The sequence below is a fragment of the Schistocerca serialis genome, chromosome 5 (assembly GCF_023864345.2).
Source record: "Schistocerca serialis cubense isolate TAMUIC-IGC-003099 chromosome 5, iqSchSeri2.2, whole genome shotgun sequence".
NCBI lineage: Eukaryota > Metazoa > Arthropoda > Insecta > Orthoptera > Acrididae > Schistocerca > Schistocerca serialis.
Window position 1 is genome coordinate 286046125 of NC_064642.1, and position 22571 is coordinate 286068695.

Sequence of the window (22571 nt, forward strand, 5' to 3'; positions counted from 1 at the left end):
GATGTTATTGAAGCAACGGAAGTTAATAGCCGGCCGATGTGGCCGAGGGTTCTAGGCGCTTCAGTCTGGAACCGCGCGACCGCTACGATCGCAGGTTCGAATCCTGCCTCGGGCATGGATGTGTGTGATGTCCTTAGGTTAGTTATGTTCAAGTAGTTCTAAGTTCTAGGGGACTGATGACCTCAGATGTTAAGTCCCATAGTGCTCAGAGCCATTTGAAGCATTTTTTTGGAAGTTAATAAATCAGTCAAGAAGGATAAGAGAGTGCTAAATAGAGCAGATAAGCAGTTATTAACGTCTCACTTATACAGGAAATTGGCATCACTTAGTTCCATTAAGATAGATGTAGAGGGATTATGGACAAAGTTAAGGCAGATTGTAAATCGTGATCTGGAGAGTTATGTGATTAGTAAGTGGATAAAGGATGGAAAATACACACCACGGTAAATAACGAAATTCGGCGGATGCTGAGGCATCAGAGGCTGTTGCACTCTCGGTTCAAAAGGGAATGCCTAAATGACGACAAGAGAAGGTTAGTAGACATTCGTGCGTCTATGGAAAGTTCTATGCGCGAAGCATACAGCTACCACCGTCACACCTTCGCAAAAGATCGGGTAGAGAACCAAAGAAAATTCTGGTCGCATGTAAAATTGCTAAGCGGGTCTAAGGCTTCCATTCAGTGCCGTGTTCACCAGTCTGTTGTGGCAGTTGAAAATAGCAAAACCAAAGCCAAAGTTTTAAATTTCACACTCAATAAATCGTTCACCCTGGAGAATCGTACAAACATACCGCCTTATAACAATCGGGCAGACTCCCGTAGCCGGCCGTTGTGGCCGAGCGGATCTAGGCGCTACAGTCTGGAACCGCGCGACCACTACGTCGCAGGTTCGAATCCTGCCTCGGGCATGGATGTGTGTGATGTCCTTAGGTTGGTTAGGTTTAAGTAGTTCTAAGTTCTAGGGGACTGATGACCTCCGAAGTTAAGTCCCATAGTGCTCAGAGCCATTTGATTCATAGACTCCCGTATGGACGACATAGTAATAAGCATACCTGTCGTTGAGAAACAACTGAAAAATTTGAAAGCGGATACAGTAAATCACCCAGTCCGGATGGAATCCCAGTTCGAATTTACAAAGAATACTCTACGGCACTGGCCCCTTACCTAGCTTGCATTTATCGCGAATCTCTCGCCCAGGGATCGGTACCAGGGAGAATTAAAGCAAGATTTCGAAGCAGCTTAGAGGTCGGCTGCTAGATCTGTTAGTGGTACGTTCGAGCAACATAATGCTTCGGGAAGTGAAATGGGAATCCCTGGAGAGAAGGTGACGTTATTTTCGAGGAGAGCTGTTGAGAAAATTTAAAGACCCGGCATTTGAAGCTGACTACAGAACGATTCTGATGCCTGCAACATAAACTACACGTGAGGGCCACGAGGATAAGATAAGAGAAATTAGGGCTCCCCTTTCTCTGTTTTCGAGTGGAACAGGAAAGGAACTGACAAGTGTTTGTACAGGGTACCCTCCGCCACCCACCAAGCGTTGGGTTGCGAGCTATCTATGTAGACGTATTGATATGAAATTTTAAAAGTATGGCTGTGTTATCCATAGAATTAGGCATACGAAGTATGAAAAAGGTCGATTAATATTTGATAGTACTTCAGATTCATAGAGAATATGTGTAACGCATTGCACGCAGCGTTAGGGCAAATACACGGCTCGCTCGGCCCAGTAGCCATCGTCTGCTGTAACAGTATGAGAACCAAAATCTGCTTTCCTCTCGGCTCCATGGCAAGCTATGCTTTCAATGACAGCTGACAAGTCGTAATAATTTGCTACGTTACACGCCTCCGATGAATCGTAAATTACTTTCAAGTACATTTCCGGTTCACATAATGGCAAATAATTATCGTGGCTTAATTTTAATGAAACAAACGAAAACTAGTTCCGACGGATTCTTAACAAAATTTTGAATGCCAAAAACTTACTGAAATTCGAAAATTTATTAAATATTTATCTCTGTTACAGTCATACATTGAATTTTGTGGCTGGGACTTGATCGCAATACACCGAAAATGTCTACAAAAATTGTTACAAATTCAAATTTTTGATTCTTTTCAACAAAATAAATGTCTATTTGAGAAAAATTATTACAACTGAACTTTTTTTTCAAACTTCCCTCACCATAAGACTTTACTTTCCAATTTTTATAGTAAAGAGAAATTTTCATGATGGAAAAAGCTACTCAATTACTTCACTGAAACAATCTTGATATAAAAGGCCCTTTTTTGGGTGTCAATTACAAATGTAAGCTATCTCCTAAATTCGTTATTGGTGAGCGTTCATACGAAATCTTTTAGAACATTACGTAATGTACACTATGGAGGGCTACTATGAGGGGGGAGGGTGGGAGGGAGGGTGTCTCACTTTTAACCAACTAAACTTTTTCATAACTTCTCTCAAAAAGGATTATGGTTGGCTTACTCAGAAATACGTATTCGAAATAGTATGAGAGTCTGACCATGTGCTATCACTCACACATTTTTTTCACTGTGGTGAGAATGTAAGAATTATGTATTTTCAGCACCTAATTTTCAATGAGACAGTATGGGAAAGTTCTTTCCCCATTTACTCTGACACTAGTCCCACACCCAGGAACTTTCTAGGCATCAACGTCTACTTAACTCTCAGATACAAGTGACTGTCATATCCGGTTTACATAACGGCGTACCTGCAAAATATAGTATGTCTAAGCCAAACAATCAGTACTTTGCTTCCTACAATGAAGAATTTTACGCATGTTTCTTCTAAATACGTATAATTTTTTTTCTCGTAATAATCAGAATGTTTGCATAGACAGTTTTCTGGGTATCATTGACTTTACAGTTATAATAACACTCCATTAAAGTACTATTCAGTACAAATTCTTCAGAAAAGCATTTTTCCGTAAAAAGTGAACCAATCTTTATTAATCAATAGTAAATGGTACTCGAACCATTCCTACCTTCACTCAACTCAAATCCCGAAACAACAATCATTAAAGCAAGTTACTGCTGCAAGACACCTCTCTTTACAATGTAAGTTCTTTGCTCCTGACCACAAATCTTTCCAGCTTTACTCTCAGATACTAGTAAACATATTTCTCAATTTCAGAAAATCTTTACATGTTAAGGCTAAGTGCTACTGTTTTACATTATGCGCTTATACAAATGCACAATGTCTGAAAAATAGCTGAAAACGTTTCCAATAACTGCCTAAGTTTCGGTTGCCATAAAATACACAACCTGTTCAACGATATCGCTCTATGAAATCTCTTAGTTTTGTACATTGACAATCTTAACAGCACTGCCTGTTATGAAACCTTTACACAAAAAAGTGGAATAATATTTTATCACACTTACATTTTACATTACATTATTCTATAAAACGTTCACATACTCTCCTCAATGATTCCTCATTCACAATTTAGTACGTTATTACAGTTTTAAGTATAGAAATTTATTCAAAGAATGGCTTCTCAATAACTCTTATCTCCTACAAAATACTATGTACACTATATACATAAGATAGTGAAGAAAGAACAGACGATAGCAAAAGTTCTGAATGAAGAAGACGTAGGTTGACAATACTAAAACGAAAAGGAAATATGGCCAACAACTCGGAATGCCTGGTGTTCGTAAAATATCTGATGTCGCATTGAATGCACGTCCCCTGAGGCCAGTTAGTTACTACTGTCGCCATCATCTTTCTGTGTGTACTTGTTTAGGTCAATAATCTTTTCTAGTCTTAACGGTTTACCGAGCGAGGTGGCGCAGTGGTTAGCACACTGGACTCGCATTCGGGAGGACGACGGTTCAATCCCGTCTCCGGCCATCCTGATTTAGGTTTTCCGTGATTTCCCTAAATCGCTTCAGGCAAATGCCGAGATGGTTCCTTTGAAAGGGCACGGCCGATTTCCTTCCCCATCCTTCCCTCACCCGAGCTTGCGCTCCGTCTCTAATGACCTCGTTGTCGACGGGACGTTAAACACTAATATCCTCCTCCTCCTCCTCCTCCTCTTAACGGTTTGTGCGTCATACAGTACTCGAGCATATAGGCGTCCACATGAAGCTTGTTAAATGTTCTAAAAGGATTTATCTTTGAATTTCTGGCTTTCTGCAATGCCTTTTTTAGTTTTCCTTAAGTTTACCAAGAACCAGGTGTCGCATGTGAAAACTTGTGGGAGGGGTTCTAGCATCATGTCTTCTCTTTCTTTCCAAGGCCGTCTTTCTAATATTTGACCTTGTTACTTTTCTTTTCTGCTGCATAACCATTTTTGTTGATTTAGGGAATTCCACTTCCACAGGTGCAAATCCAGTGGCTTCATGCTTTAAGTGATTATTCACTTCTTCAAAATATTAAAGATAGTTGGCCCAAGCTGAGTGTTTCTTATGAGAATATGTCATGCAAAGTCGATTTAGTTCTTTTATTATTTGTCCACACATACTACTTTGTAGGATATGTTTATATGTTCAATATTTCTATTTCTCAGACACTCTTCAAACCTCATAGATACAAATTGTGGCCCTGGACCTCACAGTACCGCCTTTGATACACCATTGGTCACTATATAGTCTTTTTCCATTTTAATAACCGTTACTCGGGAATTTGCCTTTTTAATGGATTTAAATCCAACATACTTAGTGAATCCATCGATTAGTACAAATACGTACTCCCAAACGCCCTCCCCCCTTTGAAGCTGGCAATGGGCCAAACAGGTCGAGTGCCACTAAATCTAGTCTATTCTGATGTTCTACTGAATACATCTGCCCCTGTAATATTTGTGGGGTCCTGCCCACTCGTCTCGTATAGTGCCTAAAGGATGCTTCTTCCTCGGGTAGCTATACAATAATTGAAACAAATCACATTAATGGTTTTCATTACTATAAAGTAGATCGACAGTACTTAACTTCGGTTACAACGAGTTGTCACAAGCCATGGGCGACATGTAAATAATCAGTGGTCTTCGCTACATACAATGTCCACACAAGTTATCACATAAGTGCCTACGGATCACTAATAACGGTTCCGCTAGTGCCGCTGTTAGAGAGCGTCTTCTACTGTCCGCATTTGCTAGTGCCGATCTACTACTGTGCGGCCGAGGCTCCCAGGAGCGGCGCTTGTATTTCCTCTCGCAGAGGCAGCTCCTGTCGTGGCGACGCTCTAGTCAGCGTGCTATCGACTGACGCCATCTCACAGCCCCCTCTGCTCTTGCGTTCTTCATCTTCATGCCGACGCCTATTGTTACGCAGGATCTTATTGTTACGCCGGAACAATATTCTTTTATTAGCTTTCACCTTTTGACATCTATCACAGGACTCTAAACGCTTATGAACTCTTCTCCACATGTTGAAAATTGCACTTTCAACTTTTGAATACATTTTCTGGCCCCAAAATGACCAAAAATGGTTCAAATGGCTCTGAGCACTATGGGACTTAACATCTGAGGTCATTAGTCCCCTAGAACTTAGAACTACTTAAACCTAACTAACCTAAGGACATCACACACTTCCATGCCCGAGGCAGGATTCGAACCTGCGACCGTAGCAGTCGCGCGGTTCCGGACTACAGCGCCTAGAACCGCATGGCCAGCGCGGCCGGCATAATGACCATATTGTCGATGAAGATGGTCTATTAATAAATCGACATGTGGCTCTGGAAAGCCAAGTCGCCAGTGATCTCTGTCCATTCTTCGTCCACACAGAACACCTTGATGCAATCTATAACACTCTGCTAATTTTGGAATATTTGGGTGAACTAATCTGCTTTTAAGCCATTTCAGCTTACCTTCTTGGTCTTTTCTCTCCTAATGTTGTTATAAAATCTCTTCAGTCGTCCCTTCTCTTCAGTGTAGACTGTTATATTAAAAATGTCTACCTCTTCTGCAGCTTGTCTCGGTTCTATTTTCGCTTTATTTTCCTCTATATTGCGCGACAATGCATCACCTACCACATTTTCAGAGCCCTTAATTTATTTGATTTCTATATCAAACTCTGTAAATACAATGCCCACCTTGTCAATCTTGGGTGCTTTAACTTAGAAGTATGCAAAAAGGTGAAAGCACCGAGTCACTGTATATGATTACTTTATGGCCTGATAGGCCTAAATATAACGGCGAGAGCGTCTAATTCGAATATACCACAGTTCTTCTCAGCCTGTTGCGTAGATCAACAAGCAAACGCTATTGTTTTGTGGACTTGTCCTCCTTCTTCGTTTTCGATTTACAACAATTCCACTCCCACACCATACTCACATGCATCTGATACTAGGCAGAAAGTCTTGGAGAAATCGGAGTGATTCAAAATTAGGCTGTTCTCGAAAGCTACCTTAATTTCTTCAAAGGCACTGACACTCCTCTGTCCACCTATGCGGTACACTCTTTTTCAATAAATCAATAAATAAGGTGCACTGGATAATTGTCGCTGCACGAATTTCTGCTAAAATCCAGATAGTCGGAACATTCTGTCGAAGATATTCCTATTCGTAGGCGCTGCCAACTCTCTGATTTCCTTTATCTTGTCAGAATCTGGCATAATCATTTCTCTACTGACAATATGTGCCAAATATTTTATTGTTTTCTTCATAAACTCAATCTTCTCTAATTTCAACCTCATTCCACCCCTTTCTATGGCTTCCAAAACTCTATCCAGTAGCATGCAATGTTCTTCGCAACTTGGGCTTGAAATTAACACTTCGTCCACATACGCAGGTACTCGCTTCAACAATTCGTCGCCTAATTCTTGGGACATCGCTCTGACGAAAACACGAACACTGATATTCAAACGAAAGGGAACTACTTTATACTGCTAACATCGTCTCTCAAGTAGAAAAGTTGTGAACTTCAGTGATTCTTTTGCTAACAGAAGATTCCAGTACCCATAAGTTACATCCATAGAAGTGAGAGATTTCGCGCCTTTAAATTTCTGTAAAAGTTCCTCTATATTTTCGGGTCTGTCAGTTTCCGGCAATATTATTTTATTCAAAGCTCTTGCATCAAACACGAGCCTAATGGATCCATTTTTCTTGGGGGCCACAGCTAAGGGACTATTATATACACTAAAGTCCTTTTCAATTACATTCCATTGAAGCATTGCCCTTAACGCTTCTTTATGCACCTCCGGAATCACAAACAATTTTTTGAAAAAATATGCATCATCTTTTACCGTTAAGTAACATTCGGAATCTTTAACCAGTCTTGGCTGGTCAAAAAATATGTCCTGTTGTTTATCTAGAAGCCGGTTTATCTGATTTTCTTGGTTTCTGTCAAATCCGATAACTCCTCTACTTTTACTTCCTTACTCCATGTTCATTTTACCCCATGATATCCTTTCCTGCGGCAACGTATAGGTACATAACATGGGTAGCCTTCGAGATACCGCTTTCTTCCTCTAAATGACACTGTTAAACACTTTCCATCAACGGTAATGACAGCCTTGTCATTCCCAAAATCGTCCTTCTCTATGTATTTTTCCAAAAAAATCTGCCACATCAACTTCTCCACACGTAACCCGAAAATTATTAGGAAGTTCTGGAACAGTTACTCGCCCTGAACCCTTACAGATAACATGACATCGTGAATTACTGCTTTCTTACGTTTATCTGGGGCTACTACAATGTTTATTCTGGAGACGGCCATAATAACTATTTCTTTCCTATTAGTTATAGGATCTAAAGATTTTTTGGGCACTGCACATACATCTGAACCACTATCAAGTAAGCAAAGAACTTTTTCACCAAAAACTACAAGCTTATTATCGGTTGTCATGATGATTCTTCCACAGTTTTAGGATTTGGTTCTTCCAATAAACCCCACACTACCACATGTCCGTCGAATCCTATACCTTCTGCTAAAATAACTCACATATTGATGGCGTCTTCTTTCTCTTTAATTGTGGCAGCTTTAATTAATCTGTGTATCAGTGAGAAACCAAAATATTTTTCCAAAAATTCACCTTCTCTAATAGATTCTGCAACGCTTCTTCTATGTTGCTCACAATTTTCAAAGTAGCCTCCAGCTTCATCTACTTCTGTAGCTGTGTCACTATCCGACGAACTTTCTTCTACTCCACTCACACCTTCTTCGACATCTAAAACTGTAACATCACTATGAGACAGAATCTCCTCTATTCTACCTAAAACTTCATCTGCCGTTATGTCTTCCTCCTCTACTGCATTTTCCTCACATACAGTGCTTTCTTCCATATTCCCTATAGGATCCTCTTTAGTATTGCAGTTCTCAGTTAAACTGAGACTCTGCTCCACAATCTCATCAGGTAGCTTCTGTACCGTGGTAACCTGGTCCCTTGGTTCGCGAATTTTATCTAATCTTTCATCTCGTTCTCCTGAAAAGTAAGTATTCCCGCTTCGTCCCTTTTCTCCGGTATGTTTATAGTACATGTATCGCTACTGTGTTGTTGTGTTGGTTGCTGACTTACAAACGTCTTTACTAGCGGATTTAACCTACGGTTTGGCAGTCTGTAAACGCTAGCAACGCTTACAGACTGCTATTGCTTTTTCTCGCCACCTACTTTGTCATTAGCCGTACCCTTCCGCTCACTCAGCTGCCTGTAATGCTGGTCTGCTCTCTGAGCTGACTGCTGATTTTGGTAACTTTCTTGCTCCTGTCGTAATTTCTATTTCCCCTCGTCCTCTGTGATTGTTACATGTCTGCTTACTTGCACTTCTTTTTCCTGGTAGGAGCTGTATAATCTTTATTATTATTTTCCTCTTCTTTCAAAAGATTCCCTACCTTTTTCAAATAAACAATGTGCTTGTCAATAACGTCTCTATGAGCAGAAGTTATTTCATTTCACCAGTAAAAAGGCAACTTGTTTCCTGGTCCATTATAATTTGTTCTGTTTCAAACATGGTAGCCATGTAAGACAAAGTAGTTACCCACTTCTACACAAACCCCTCAACAGTGTCTTTCTGTGGGTTAAATTTTTCTCCTGACTAAAAGCTATTTCATACTATCATCTGTTTTCCTTTTCTCAAGTATTCCTCGAAGAAAGCCTGTTTAAGACTTTCCATGCTGTCATACTGTCTACAGCTAAATTTCCCCAAACTCCAGCTTCTCCCATAGGATTAGATACCACAAAGCCTATTTTATGTTGGTCAGTCCATTAACTAGGCAACACTTCCTCAAAATCACCTCATAACTCTTTGGGTTGCACACTCATTAGGATCAAATCTCAAAAACTGTCTGTGGTTAGCATAGGCAATTTCAGAAAATTCTGCCAACTCCTTTTTGTTATTACATGACCAGTGCTGTTATTAGTTCTCTGCTCTGTATTTGTTAGTCTAGTGTCATGCTCTTATAGATTACCACTTACTGCTGTACTAAATTCTGACAAGTTAGTTTCTAAATCAGTTATTATCGCCCATACTTGATATTCAGACAGTTTATATTTGTCACTTTCTTCCTTAATTTTACAAGCCAGGACTTTATGATAGTCATCACACTACTTTTCATCATGATCTACTTGGGCCTGTACTTTATTCAAGTCTGCTCTTAACCGTTCACCTAGCTGTTTACAACTTTCAGCATCTTGCTTTATAAGAGTAGTTAGCTGATCTTTTACTGTTACAATAGCATTCTTACATTGTTATTTCGCTTGACAAATTTGTCCTTTAACGGTTTCGTTAAGGTGTGATACCTCATTTTTTACAGAATTACTTAAGCCTGAGTTTTGTGATCTATTTATACCTGGATTTCCTCTTTAAAATTTATCAGTTTTTTATCAAACTGTCTGACACTTTTATAAACCCTGATTAATTTCAGAAACTAATACGCTTGTTTTACTATCCACATCAGACCAAAGTGCATTTATTTTTGTATTCACATTACTTATATCAGCACCCAATCAACTTATTTTGCTATTCATTTCATTATTCAGTCCATTTATTTTACTGCTCATTTAATTATCCATTCCATTTATTTTGGATCTCACTCCATTCATTATACTACTGCTAGTACCACCCAGCTGATTTGGAACATGGTTGCAATGCTAACTTGCTGCTCACCAGCCTCCAATGTTGGCTCTGTTTCCACTTCAGTATTAATAAATGCACTAATCTAACATTAGGATGTCTGTCTGCTGCTTGTTTATTGAACAGGAATGCTTGTATTTTTCTCATCAAATTAAAAATCAAATACCCTTTTTATTCCCTTTGGAAGACCTGGTGCCAACTTAACGTCAGCTTCCACCGTGTCTTGCTCATTAATTGACCCATAAGTATCAGATACCGTCATTAATTTGAGACACATCTAAACTAATATTTCCTCTCATACTATCACTGCAAGTACTGAATCATCGAAATCTACATCCTCCTTCCTTTCACGTATTACAGGTTTATCACTTTTCTCCATGTTGACAAGTTTCTTTTCACACTCACCCACCAAACGAAGCATAACATTACTTAGCTTTTCAACTACCTTCTCAGATCGACGAGATGCTACTATGAGGCCGTGTGCCAAAAGCTGCCAGCTCCCGTCCAGTTTCTGGGGCCCCACAGCACCGTCCACGACTGTAAACTGCTTCTGCTGCCAGTCTGCTACGGCTCGTTTCTCCAAACTGCTTCCGTTGCCGTTCCTGCACTTCATTGACCTCTCTGCCTGCTGTGTCCAGACCCTCCTCTAATACTTGTTCATTGTTCACAGCGTCTGCACTAGGTGTAAGTCCTTCTATCGCTACATTTCAAAAGTTTGTCTGCACATGTGTGGGTCTTTCTATCAAGGGTTTTACACGGGTGCTTTTAATCCTGTAAATGCCCTACGCCATTCCGCATAGTCCCTAAAATTCTTACTTTACCAAAATCTCTTATTATTGCTTCTTTTGTTCCTAGCTAGGCATAAGTACCAAAGGCTGGAACGTGTTTATTTTATTTTTCACTTGAGCATAGCTGCTCTAAATTCTGGCCATTGCCTTCCCACAATATAATTTTCAGGTTTCTCAAAATTTCAGTCTAATGAAAACATCCTGCCAATATTAGTTCACATGCAATTTCTTCTTGAAATTTCCACAGTGAAATGTGTCGTTTTTGAAGATGCGTACAGCCTTTAGGGTATCAGAGCCAACTGTTGACTACCACAACTGTAGTTGTGTGTCAGAAGGTGTATAAATACCATATCCTTGATTTTATGAGGTATTTGTATGGTGTCATAGCTTGCCTATGAGATCAGTACCACCTATACAACTGTTGTAAATTTGAGATAATATCTGGTCTTGGGACTTGCACATATTCTCTTTGTGATTTGTCCCACCTCTTTGCCTTACCCTTGGGCTCAAAATCAACGAAAGATGAAAGCAGGGTAACAAGTGTGTTGTTGTACCATCTCACCACAATGAACCACCCTACGTGGTCTACTAAACTTGCTGTTGCTCCTTCTCCTTAAGCCTTCATGTTTTTTTCATTCGGGAGGTCACTATGTTTCAGCCTCTTACTGTTCCAACGGAATAGATACCTCTATTAAACAGGTACTGAACAAGTGTATAACACGTAAAAAGATTTAGGCATGTACCTTGGAACTGCGATTTTCTGGCAACATGTCTATTAATTTTATGACCACGTCATATACGAGACCTTCCCTGCCGTTCACTCCCATTTTACATTTTTTCCTGCTAAACCGTGATAAATGTCAGTCATATAAGTAGCCAAAAGCTCCTGCCTTACCCACATTTTGATTCCCCGCCTTATAGGTTTGTTGTTGCTTAAATTGTTTCATGATGCTTCTGCCTTCAGAAGCAATCATTACTTCATCGTCACTGTGTTCTTCTGGAACTTATTTCATTTTTTTCTGAAGTGATTCAGCCATGGTCGAATTTTCCGTCATTTGTTTCAGTTTCGTCATTTGCTAGCAAATTATTTTCCAAGTGGAGGACGCTCAATAGCTTTTCAAATCTATTTCGTGCCCTAACATTACGAACTAACGAGTGGGCCATGTGGTTCTCCCAGTAGCAGCGAATGCTAGGCACTGGAGCAAGTCCCATTCTAAGGTACATTAATAACATTTGTTCAAGCTCCGTTTTGCTTGCGTTCAATGTTGGTTCGGTTTTTTAAAATCTCCTTCCTTCCACAGTAGTCGATCAATATTTCATGCAACATTGTTATCCCCCTGTATGGACACTTCATCTTCTTCAAGTAAACAACTTTCAGTATAATTTTCAGCAGAAAATGAAATATTAGGGGATACGTGTTCTCGTCCTGACGAATCTCTAGTCACAACTGCAATTATTCATCAGTCCCATCATCTGCATTATCCGAGTATAAATCTTCTATGTCACTGATATTAGGCTCGTCCAGAATAGAAAGAATGTCTACAAAACCGATTAAGAGTCATTGTTACGTTAATTTTATCATGAGTTTCATTCCTTCATGAAATGAAATAATTTGGGATTCATCCAAAACTCTATTACTCATTGCCCAACGTAACATACTTGTAACGTGTAATTTCAACCACTATTACAGCACGCAATAGAATAGTTATTCCATTATCAAATAATATTTACTATTTGTGGAATGGCAACATAAAATGATATATTAAGACATCCCAAAAAACTGTATTGATATGGAGACAATGAATGCAACAATGTTACTTGGCGTAACACGGTTATTCACAGCATCGGTCGGATGGCTAAACTACCTTGGCGCGCTTTTTCCGCACCACCGATTGACATGTACGCCACCAGAGTTGGTTAGGGACGTGTTAACACATGTGTCATACCAGGCATTAAGCAGAAAGGTAGCTAATTGTAATCTCTGTAGCACTTCAAACCCATGTGGCATATATGTCACGCAGGGCACTAGAGGGTTAAAGTTCATTCCAGACCTTACCTTACTTTTCCCGGGAGCTAAATACAACAAGTGCGGCGGGGCGAGTTGTTCTCTTGCTATCCTTTAAACAATCAGTCCACCAACGTGATGGTAGATACTGATAGATCTATGACAGTGATAATATTGCAGAATAAATGTATGAAATAAAACAGTATGTAAAAACCACATTGTAGAACTATAGCACTGCCTCTGTCCATTTAGACAAACTTAATATATGAATTAAATAAAAGGAATTGTCCCATGTGACGCTATAGGGAATAATAACAGTGAAAACAGTCACAATAAACAAGCTCTGGTATGTAAGTGTTTGTCCGCAGTGAAAACACGTTGTGACATTTCAGTCACAGAATGATATGCGATACTGTTTCATTTTCTGTCACTACTTCATAGCTATTATCTTATGAGTACTGGGTTGTGTGCGTGCGGGAAAAGCCTCGGATTTGTCGTGCTGGGACAGCGAACTACGTGTGTGGTCTCAGGGTCCTGTAACCGTGATCTACATCTGCGTAGATACTTCGCCATCCGCCTTACGGTGCGTGGCGCGGAATAACCTGTGCCACTACCAGTCACTTCCCTTCCTGTTCCACTCGCAGATAGGCCGAGGGGAAACCGACTGTCTATATGCCTCCTTATGAGCCCTAATTTCTCATATCTTCGTGGTCCTTACGCGCATTGTATGTTGGAGGCGTCAGAATCGTTCTGCAGTCAGCTTCGAATGCCGGTTCTCTAAATTTTCTCAATAGTGCTCCTCGAAAAGAACTTCACCTTCCCTCCAGGGATTCCCATTTCAGTTCCCGAAGCATCAACGTGACACTTTCTTGTTGTTCGAACTCTTCGGTAATAAATCTAGCAGCCCGCCTCTAGATTGCTTCGACGTTTTCCTGCAGTCCGACCTGGTACGGAACCCAAACACTCGAGCACTACTTCTGAACGGAACGCACTAGCGTCCTCTACGTGATGTCCTTCACAGATGAATGACATAGCACTACTTCTCAACGGAACGCACTAGCGTCCTCTACGTGATGTCTTTCACAGATGAATGACATTTTCCTAGCATTCTCACAATAAATCAAATCCGACTAGTCTCCTTTCCTACTAAATTTCATATCGCTTTGCAACGTTACGCCCAGATATTAAAATGACATGACTGTCAAGTAGTATACTATTAACGCTGTATTCGAACATTACGGGTTTGTTTTTTGTACTCATCAGCATTAACTTACATTTTTGAACATTTAGAGCTAGCTGCCATTCATAATACCAACTAGAAATTTTGTCTACGTCATCTTGTAGCCTCCTACAGCCACAATCATTAGCAAACAGCAGCAGATTGCTGCCCACTCTGTCCGGCAAGTCGCTTAGTTGTATTGAGAATAACAGTAGTACTATCACACTTCTCAGGGGTCCCCCTGACGGTACCCTTCTCTCTAAAATGCTTTTTTATTCCAGTCTCTGATCACAAATGAATTCTTTAGACGATGACCGGTTTCAGTCTGTAATGACCATCTTCAATTTTTTTTTTTTATTTTACGGCAATTATGGTCGTATCACTTTAGGACATGGTGTAAAAAAGATCTGAAGACGGCCATTACAGACTGAAACCGGTCATCGTCTAAAGAATTCATTTGTGATCAGAGACTGGAATAAAACAGCATTTTACAGTATTGGATCACTGTTTGTACACGCGATTATGTCGCTGATGATCAATCACCGTCGAGGGCAACATACTGGGTTCCATGACTTAAGATTGGGGATTGGGGAGAAGAGAAGTTTGTGGCACAACTTGACCAGAAGAAGGGATCGGTTGGTAGGACATGTTCTGAGGAATCAAGGGATCACCAATTTAGTATTGGAGGGCAGCGTGGAGGGTAAAAATCGTAGAGGGAGACCAAGAGATGAATACACTAAGCAGATTCAGAAGGATGTAGGTTGCAGTAGGTACTGGGAGATGAAAAAGCTTGCACACGATAGAGTAGCACGGAGAGCTGCATCAAACCAGTCTCAGGACTGAAGACCACAACAACAACAACGAGCCATTCACTTATCTGTGAACCTATTCCATATGCCCTCACCTTCCTTAACAGCCTGCAGTGCGGCAACGTTAATGCTTTCCGGAAATCTAGAAATATGGAATCTGCCTGTTTCTCGTCATCCACAGTTCTCAGTATTTCAGGTGAGAAAAGGTAAGCTGAGTTTCACATGGTCGATGTTTTTTTTTTTTTTTTTTTAAACTGTGCCAGTTCGTGGACGTAAGCTTCTCAGTCTCAAGTAAGTTTATTATATTCGAGCTGAGAATACGTTCAAGGACTCTGCAGCAGACAGAATTTAAGGATATTGGTCTGCAATTTTGCGGGTCAGTTCTTTTACCGTTCTTACGTACTGGAGTCACCTGCGCTTTTTTCCATTCGCTTGGGACTTTGAGCTGGGTGAGAGATTCATGATAAATGCAAGCTACATGAGGGGACAATGCCGTAGAGTACTAGTTGTAAAATCGAATTGTGATTCCATCCGGATCTGGTGATTTATTTGCTTTCAAATCTTTCAGTTGTTTCTCTACGCCAGGGATGCTTATTGGTGTGTCGTCTATACGGGAATCTGTCCGATGGCCGTATGACGGTACGCTTGCATGATTCTCCCGTGTGAACGATTTCTTGAACGTGAAATTTAAAACTTCGGCTTTCGTTTTGCTATCTTCAGCTGCCACACCAGACTGGTCAACAAGGAGCTTAGACCCGCTTAACCATTTGACGTAGTTATGTTAAGAAACCAGAGAAAAAATCAGTATTCCAGTCGTCCGTCTTGTATGACCAAGGATTTGTTTTATAAGGACCATTGCAGTTACAGTCCTCGACTCAGATCTGGCACATACCAGACGCTACTTTCAACTTCTTACAACGGTAATGGCGGTTGTCATGCTGGCAAAGAATCTTTGAATGAGGTTCCCTCTTAAGAATATAATGTCCAACTTAACAGTATGACTCGGCCCCCGACTCCTCTTCCATCTCTTTGTCCTTAAAAACAACTGTCAACCGGCCGCAAACTGTTCAACAATGAAATGGCAGTCCGTAAGACCAGTTGTATCTTTTGCGGAGGATATTTGCAAGCTGCCAGGAATTTAAAGAGACCTACCTCAGTTGCGACCGTCGAAGGCAACCAGAATAGCTCTGACGTACATTTTGAGGATCACAGTTAATTAGGAAACTGAAGAAAGTGGGCAGGGGATACAACAATAATTAAAACAGGATGTATTCTCCTAGAATTTACGTATAGCTGAGAGAAGCGTTTACCGACAAGGTAAATTACTGAGAGCAGATGTAGTAGAAAATCAACACGACTTATATAACTATCAAAAGAAATTAAACGACCTCTGGTTTTTAAAGCGTTGGCGAAGGTTGTGTTCAAGTGAGAACCCTAGCATATTACAGAGAGAGGTAAAACCGTAAGCTAGAGAACGAGGTGACCAAATAGGTGATTTCAGTGTGCGGTTTCACGGCAACAACACGTCGTAGCCGGCCGGTGTGGCCAAGCGGTTCTAGTCGCTTCAGTCTGGAACCGTGCGACCGCTACGTTCGCAGGTTCGAATCCTGCCTTGGGCATGAATGTGTGTGATGTCCTTAGGTTAGTTAGGTTTAAGTAGTTCTAAGTTCTAGGGGACTGATGACCTCAGATGTCAAGTCCCATAGTGCTCATAGTCGTTTGAACCATTTTTTGAAACTGTAGCAGTCGCATGCGCTGTTTGTTAACGGTGACACCCATATGCAGTCGTCATTTCTGCTTCTGCTCGAGGTAGTGAACAGGCAAACTTAAATCTTACTCGAGGCGGCAAGTGTCGAGGGTATATATCAAGTGCGCATCTGCGTCGTCTTTCTGAAACCGTAGGTCGAAAGGGACACTGAGGTTGGGTGGCTGCACTCTGAGGTTTTACGGCTGAGGAACATCCTCACTCTGGTGCGCATCCCACCTCAAGAAACAGGGGCAATACCACCTGCAGGGAGGGGCGGTGGATCAAGGACTGTCTACTGCGGTTTAGAGAGCTGGCAACTTCTTTTAGGTAAAGTCAGATGGCATAAGTTTGAACAGCTTCAAGCAGTGCTCTAGTAGCTAGTTATGAATCCAATAAACGGATGAAGTCTCTATGATGCCTTTATCTTATGTTGATGTATACCTTGACTTGTTACACCTCCTGAAGGTTCTCCTTCTTGATGATATATATGGTAAATATTGAATGTATGAACGACAGTCGACTTTTTCACCTCCATTACTGAGATTGTAGCATACTGTTCCTCAGTATGTCAGTCATCTATCTGTTGCGGTGTCTCCCTTGTCCAGTCAAGGGTAACTTTGCATTTAATCTTTCGGAAAACTCGGAAATAAAATCGATAATGAGATAACAAGCTCACCAGCGTGAATCAGTCATTAAAAATTAATCGATTTTTAGGTATCTTGTTTTCCTTACTTTGTTAATGGCCTCTCGAGATCGCACATCTACGCGTTCTGATAAGTGACAAATGGCGCTGGGTCTGCGGTTTTACAACTGTTATTTGATTATCATTGGATCTCTAATTTCGCTTTTACCAAAATTTTGCCCACACTGTGTTTTGTTGAAGGTACGCTACAATCATTTCACTAGATGGGATGAAAAACTTTGGAGTTACTCTAGCAGTAAATCTTTTGTATTACAGTCTACGTTTTGTACAATGATGTATCAACCAATCATTTCACATGTACATTGACGATAGTTGTACTGTTACATACGAAATCTAGCTAATCCATTTCCTTTCTGGTAGAGTAGTTTAAAACACTTTCTTTATCAAATAAAATCAGCAAGTCTGTTTCAATATCGTCTTTAAAACACATCAAGAAATGCCGATTTACGATGTATTTGTTTATATGGTAGTGGTAAGTGATCCACCAAATCTTATGCAAAAAGCTTTAATTGGTTCATGCAACTGTCCCCTACACAACCGTTAAATCACATTCGAAACAAAAATAAAAAATAAATTTTTTTAACATTTTGCGGACTGAGCGCGAGTGTGGACGCTCAACCAGCTGGTACTGAGCGATTTCACAGTTTTTCTGAATTTTCTACAGCAGGTTCTATACCACAGAAAATAGATTGCTCTTTTGCGTTTAAAAACTACGTCCATTCCCTTCAGAGTACTGCAAATAAATAAACATTTGCGTTAGTGACAATGGTTCTATTTTAATTTGAGAGTATGCTGTTTTCACAGCGAAAGAAATTTTTTTTTAGGTTTTAGGATCTCTAAGGGACACAGGATCGAAGTTGTTAGTTTTAAATGAATAACTGTTGAAGTATGAACTTTTATTTTATTAATAATCAAACAGTTACATTGGCTTTTGTATGAAATATTTCGAAACATTTTGGAAAACAAAGCCCTACGTCACATGTTTCACAATAATATCGCGTGTCTTTCCTTGAAACTTTACCGTATCTGGCCTTGCTTGTTTCTACGCAGACTTTGCACCTTCTCTGAGGCCACTTAGACAATTTTGTGGATGGAATTAATTTTGGAAAATATCTTCCGCTTAATCTGTTGATGGGCGAACTATTTTGAGAAGTGCACGAGTCTAAGAGGTCACCTTTCTGAACCAAGTTCTCTGCTAAATCTGTAATGTATTCAACCAGATGTTTGCTTGTATTTCGCGACATTTTGTTTTCGTTCAAAAGGATAGTACGCCATTAGCTGGTCGCTATGATCCACACCAGCTTTTTTACTATTGTAGTCCAAACACAGTCTGGCTTCATTTTTTCCACCATTCCAAATTTAAATTTTACACTGACATTTGTTGCCGTCATTTTATGCTTTGTTGTCAAAAGAAAAACGCCTCTGTTGGCCTTCCATTTTACAAACAGTAAGTGATCTCGTCTGCGAAACGAAAGTTCATTTTTTTTCAATTTCTGGCCAACAGGATCCCTTGGTAGTCCTTTTCTATTTTTCTGCACAGTACCAACTGCCTTAGTTCTTTTCCCCCACAAATAATCCAGTAAATCAGGGCTGGTGTAAAATCGGTCCATGTATAATGTGTGACCTTTATTATGAAACGAATGACACAATCTGTCTACAATGTGTAAAATGCTGTTATCGGCATTAGACTGTTTCCTGGAATAAATTTCACGGTTCAGGACGTACCCACTTTCGCTTTCACATAGTAACAAAATTTTACGCCATACTTGTTAGGCATATTTTTCATATACACTCTAAAACTCAGTCTACCACGAAAAGGGCAGATTCCTTCATCTATAGTAATATTTTCGCCTGGCTTGTAAGCCTTTCCACTTTGGGTCACGCATCTGTCGAATATAGTTCTTACCTTATGAATAGAATCGTGACCTACCTGGTTTTTAGGAATATATGTAGAGTTATCTACGAGACATAACAATCGTAGAATTGACAAAAATCTATCTCTTGGCAGACACTTTGCCGCAAATGAGGACTGCAACACGGGATTTGTTGACCAGTAGTCAGACAGTTTTGGTTTCTTGACTAGGCACATATGCAAAATAATACCAAAAAATTTATACAGTTCACTGAGTTTCACTGATGTCCACTTACGCCACACTGACTGAGGCTTCAGTTTTCCTGTATCACTTAGTGTCTCTATTGTCATTCCAGCGTAGCTGTTTGTCTATCGTTCGACAGGCTCATCAGTTCTTCATCGAAAAAGTACGTGAAACAATCAAACACTGAAGAATGTTGGTGAATTCCATCATGAATTCCACAGGACTCAGAAGAAACAGGAAGCTGGGGAGTGATTGTATCGTCATCTGTCCACTGGCCAGAAGAATATGGCAAATTGCAATGACCAGTTGTGTTTGTTGTGACAACAACGTCAACAGCCTCATCTTCAGATCTTCCTGACGGTTCACCGTCCGAGGGATCGTTTTCATCTATAAGAAAATTCGTAAAAATTATCTTTTTTCTGACCAGGAATTAAACCACAGAATTACGGAAAATTCGGACAAAAAATAGCTTACCTTCACTAATGTCAAAATCTCCAATTTCTTCATCTAATTCTAAACCACTATTGTTCAATAAAAACTCTATTTCTTCATCTCGCAAGACCATGACGAAAATAAAGCGCAAAGCCATCAGCCGATAACAATCTAAAGTTTCGAACTGCCGCGCGCCTGTTGTAAGTCTAGCGTGAGCGCGGCAACGGAAATGACTCAAAATATACTCCTGTACCAACTCCAACAGCGACATATGCTACCATCTATAATTTTTTCTTGGTACTAGGATAACCAGAGAGTACTTTTAAACCTACAGAATATGAAAGTCATGCGCTGGGAGTCGTTAACATTGGTGATAATCGGCCGACGTAGGAGCTACGTCGATCGTCTTTTTGGGGTACTGTCGGACCGACGTAGGAGCTACGTCGCTCCTCTCAAAAGTGTTAAAGACTGTCTTGATAAAATGTAGTTATATACCCCTTGGAATTCGTTAAAAGCTAAAATATAACCCAGTCGCTAGTACCGTAGTGATTAAATGATAGATTAAATAATTAATTTAAAGGAAATATAAACTTCATACAAAACACTTTTTGAAGATTTATTAACATCACACAAAAATACAGAAAATCAAGATGCCAAGGCTGTTTTAACCAGGTACAATTCACAAAAATACACTTAAGAGCCTATACTGAAATATATTCCTTACGTAACATATGGTGTAGCTCCAACTGCGTTACACTGCTTGCAAAGAAGGATATAACACACTGCTCTACACTTTATCCCTAGAGCTAATAGTTCTTTGTTAGTAAAACGGACATAGAATTGGACATTGCCAACAAAATGGAAGACAGACCTATCCACTGTTAATAAGTTGTGTTCTCATGCTCTACCATGCCTAGAGTCATCATATTTAAGGTAGGCTAACATTTAGATATTAGTTCCCTTCTAGGTCGTGATGCCTTTTTCCCTGAAGCAGGAGACTGTCGAAGAGCTCCCTAAACCGGCTGATTTTCACCAGCACTTGTTCACTGAGCAGGTGATCGACAGATGGCCCAAGGTGACAGAATATCTTAACCTCCTCGAGGAAGTCCGTTAAAATGCCCTTTTGAGTTTTGTGCAAGAACTTGTCACTCGACCTCAGGGAGGGGAATGTAAGTCCACTCACAATCAAGTGGTCAGCGAAGCTGGACCTCTCATCCTCTCTGTGGACGAGTGGACATGATTGGACGTGAACGTATGCGTATAACCACACCCAGCGACGCGCGCATCACGCGCGCGCCCGCCACGTGATCCACACCGACTGTGTCAGTGTGAGAGGAGCAGTGCAAAGGGGACGACGATACTCTGCAGTGGAGCTGAGGGTGTTCGTTCTGGGAGGTTAAGTGACAACAAAGTTATGGGAAACTTATGGTTAGTTGTATACTGAGAAGTTTAATGTTGTCAAAGTGCCAGCAAAGAGTGACATGCGACGCTTAGTCTCAAAATGGCGCCACCAGAAAATGCTTCAGAGTAAAAAAAAAAAAAAAAAAAAAAAAAAGGTTCAGATGGCTCTGAGCACTATGGGACTCAACATCTGAGGTCATCAGTCCCCTAGAACTTAGAACTACTTAAACCTAACTAACCTAAGGACATCACATACATCCATGCCTAGAACCGCTCGGCCACACTGGCAGGATCTTCAGAGTCGTACCCAATGAAAATGATGCTTGTCGCAAGAGACCGGCATATGACGTTGAGGGGACGAATTGTCCATCTAGACCTGTCCATGTGTGCCTACCGAGTGTCTGTTGTTTATGCACTAAAATGATCAGATGCTCATCCAGTTTCATGAATGGGTGTTCTCTGAGATAACAATGAATGGCTTGAATCTGTTCTTTATGTCCGATGATCGCAGGTTTCACCAGCATAGTTATGTCAACCCACGTATTCACAGGTTCTGCTCGGTTGGTAATCCGAATAACTTCCATTAACGCTATTGCTTGATCAGAAGGTTGGGGTGTGGTGTGCAGTGTCTGCACGCTGCACTATTAGTCCCATCTTTTTTTATCACACGCTGACTTCGGCGCACTACTTTTCCAACATTTTGAAATCTTTGTGATAGCATTAACGGAGGAGGAAAAGACCTAAAGTTTTTAACTGAGGAGGAAAAGACCTAAAGTTACTTCCAAAAGCATGGAGCAACTGCCTATACAGCCAGCAGAACTTTCCAATACATTTACACAGTCTTCACGCCTGACAGCTGTTAGCAGACGTCAGACTGGTCATGTCCCTAGCTGGCCACCCAGGTCACCTGATCTGTCAGTGTGCGATTACTTCGTGTGGAGTCTTCAAGTCTAAGGCGCACCGCAGCAGCCCTCATATTCTTCAAGAACTGCAGCAGAACTTTTAGGGTGAATTGCAGCAATTAAAGCAGTCCAACTTTGACCTGCCTTCAGCAATTTGTTGACCAGGGCCCAATAGTGTCAAGAGATAAGTGGTGGTCACTTTCAACATGTGCTGTATATCGCTTGGTGCTATATTTCCTTTCCTCTGCTGTGTTTCTCTGTACCCTGGAACTTTGTTCTCAGGAACCACTTTTATTTGTTCACCCTGTATATACCGCATATTTAAACTACCTGCTCACCAAACTCATCTTCTAACTGTCTGTCTCGTGTGAGAGGCACCACAGCCTGGACATTCTGTTCTACACACATCTAATTCGCGATGCGCATTTCCATTATCAATCCAAT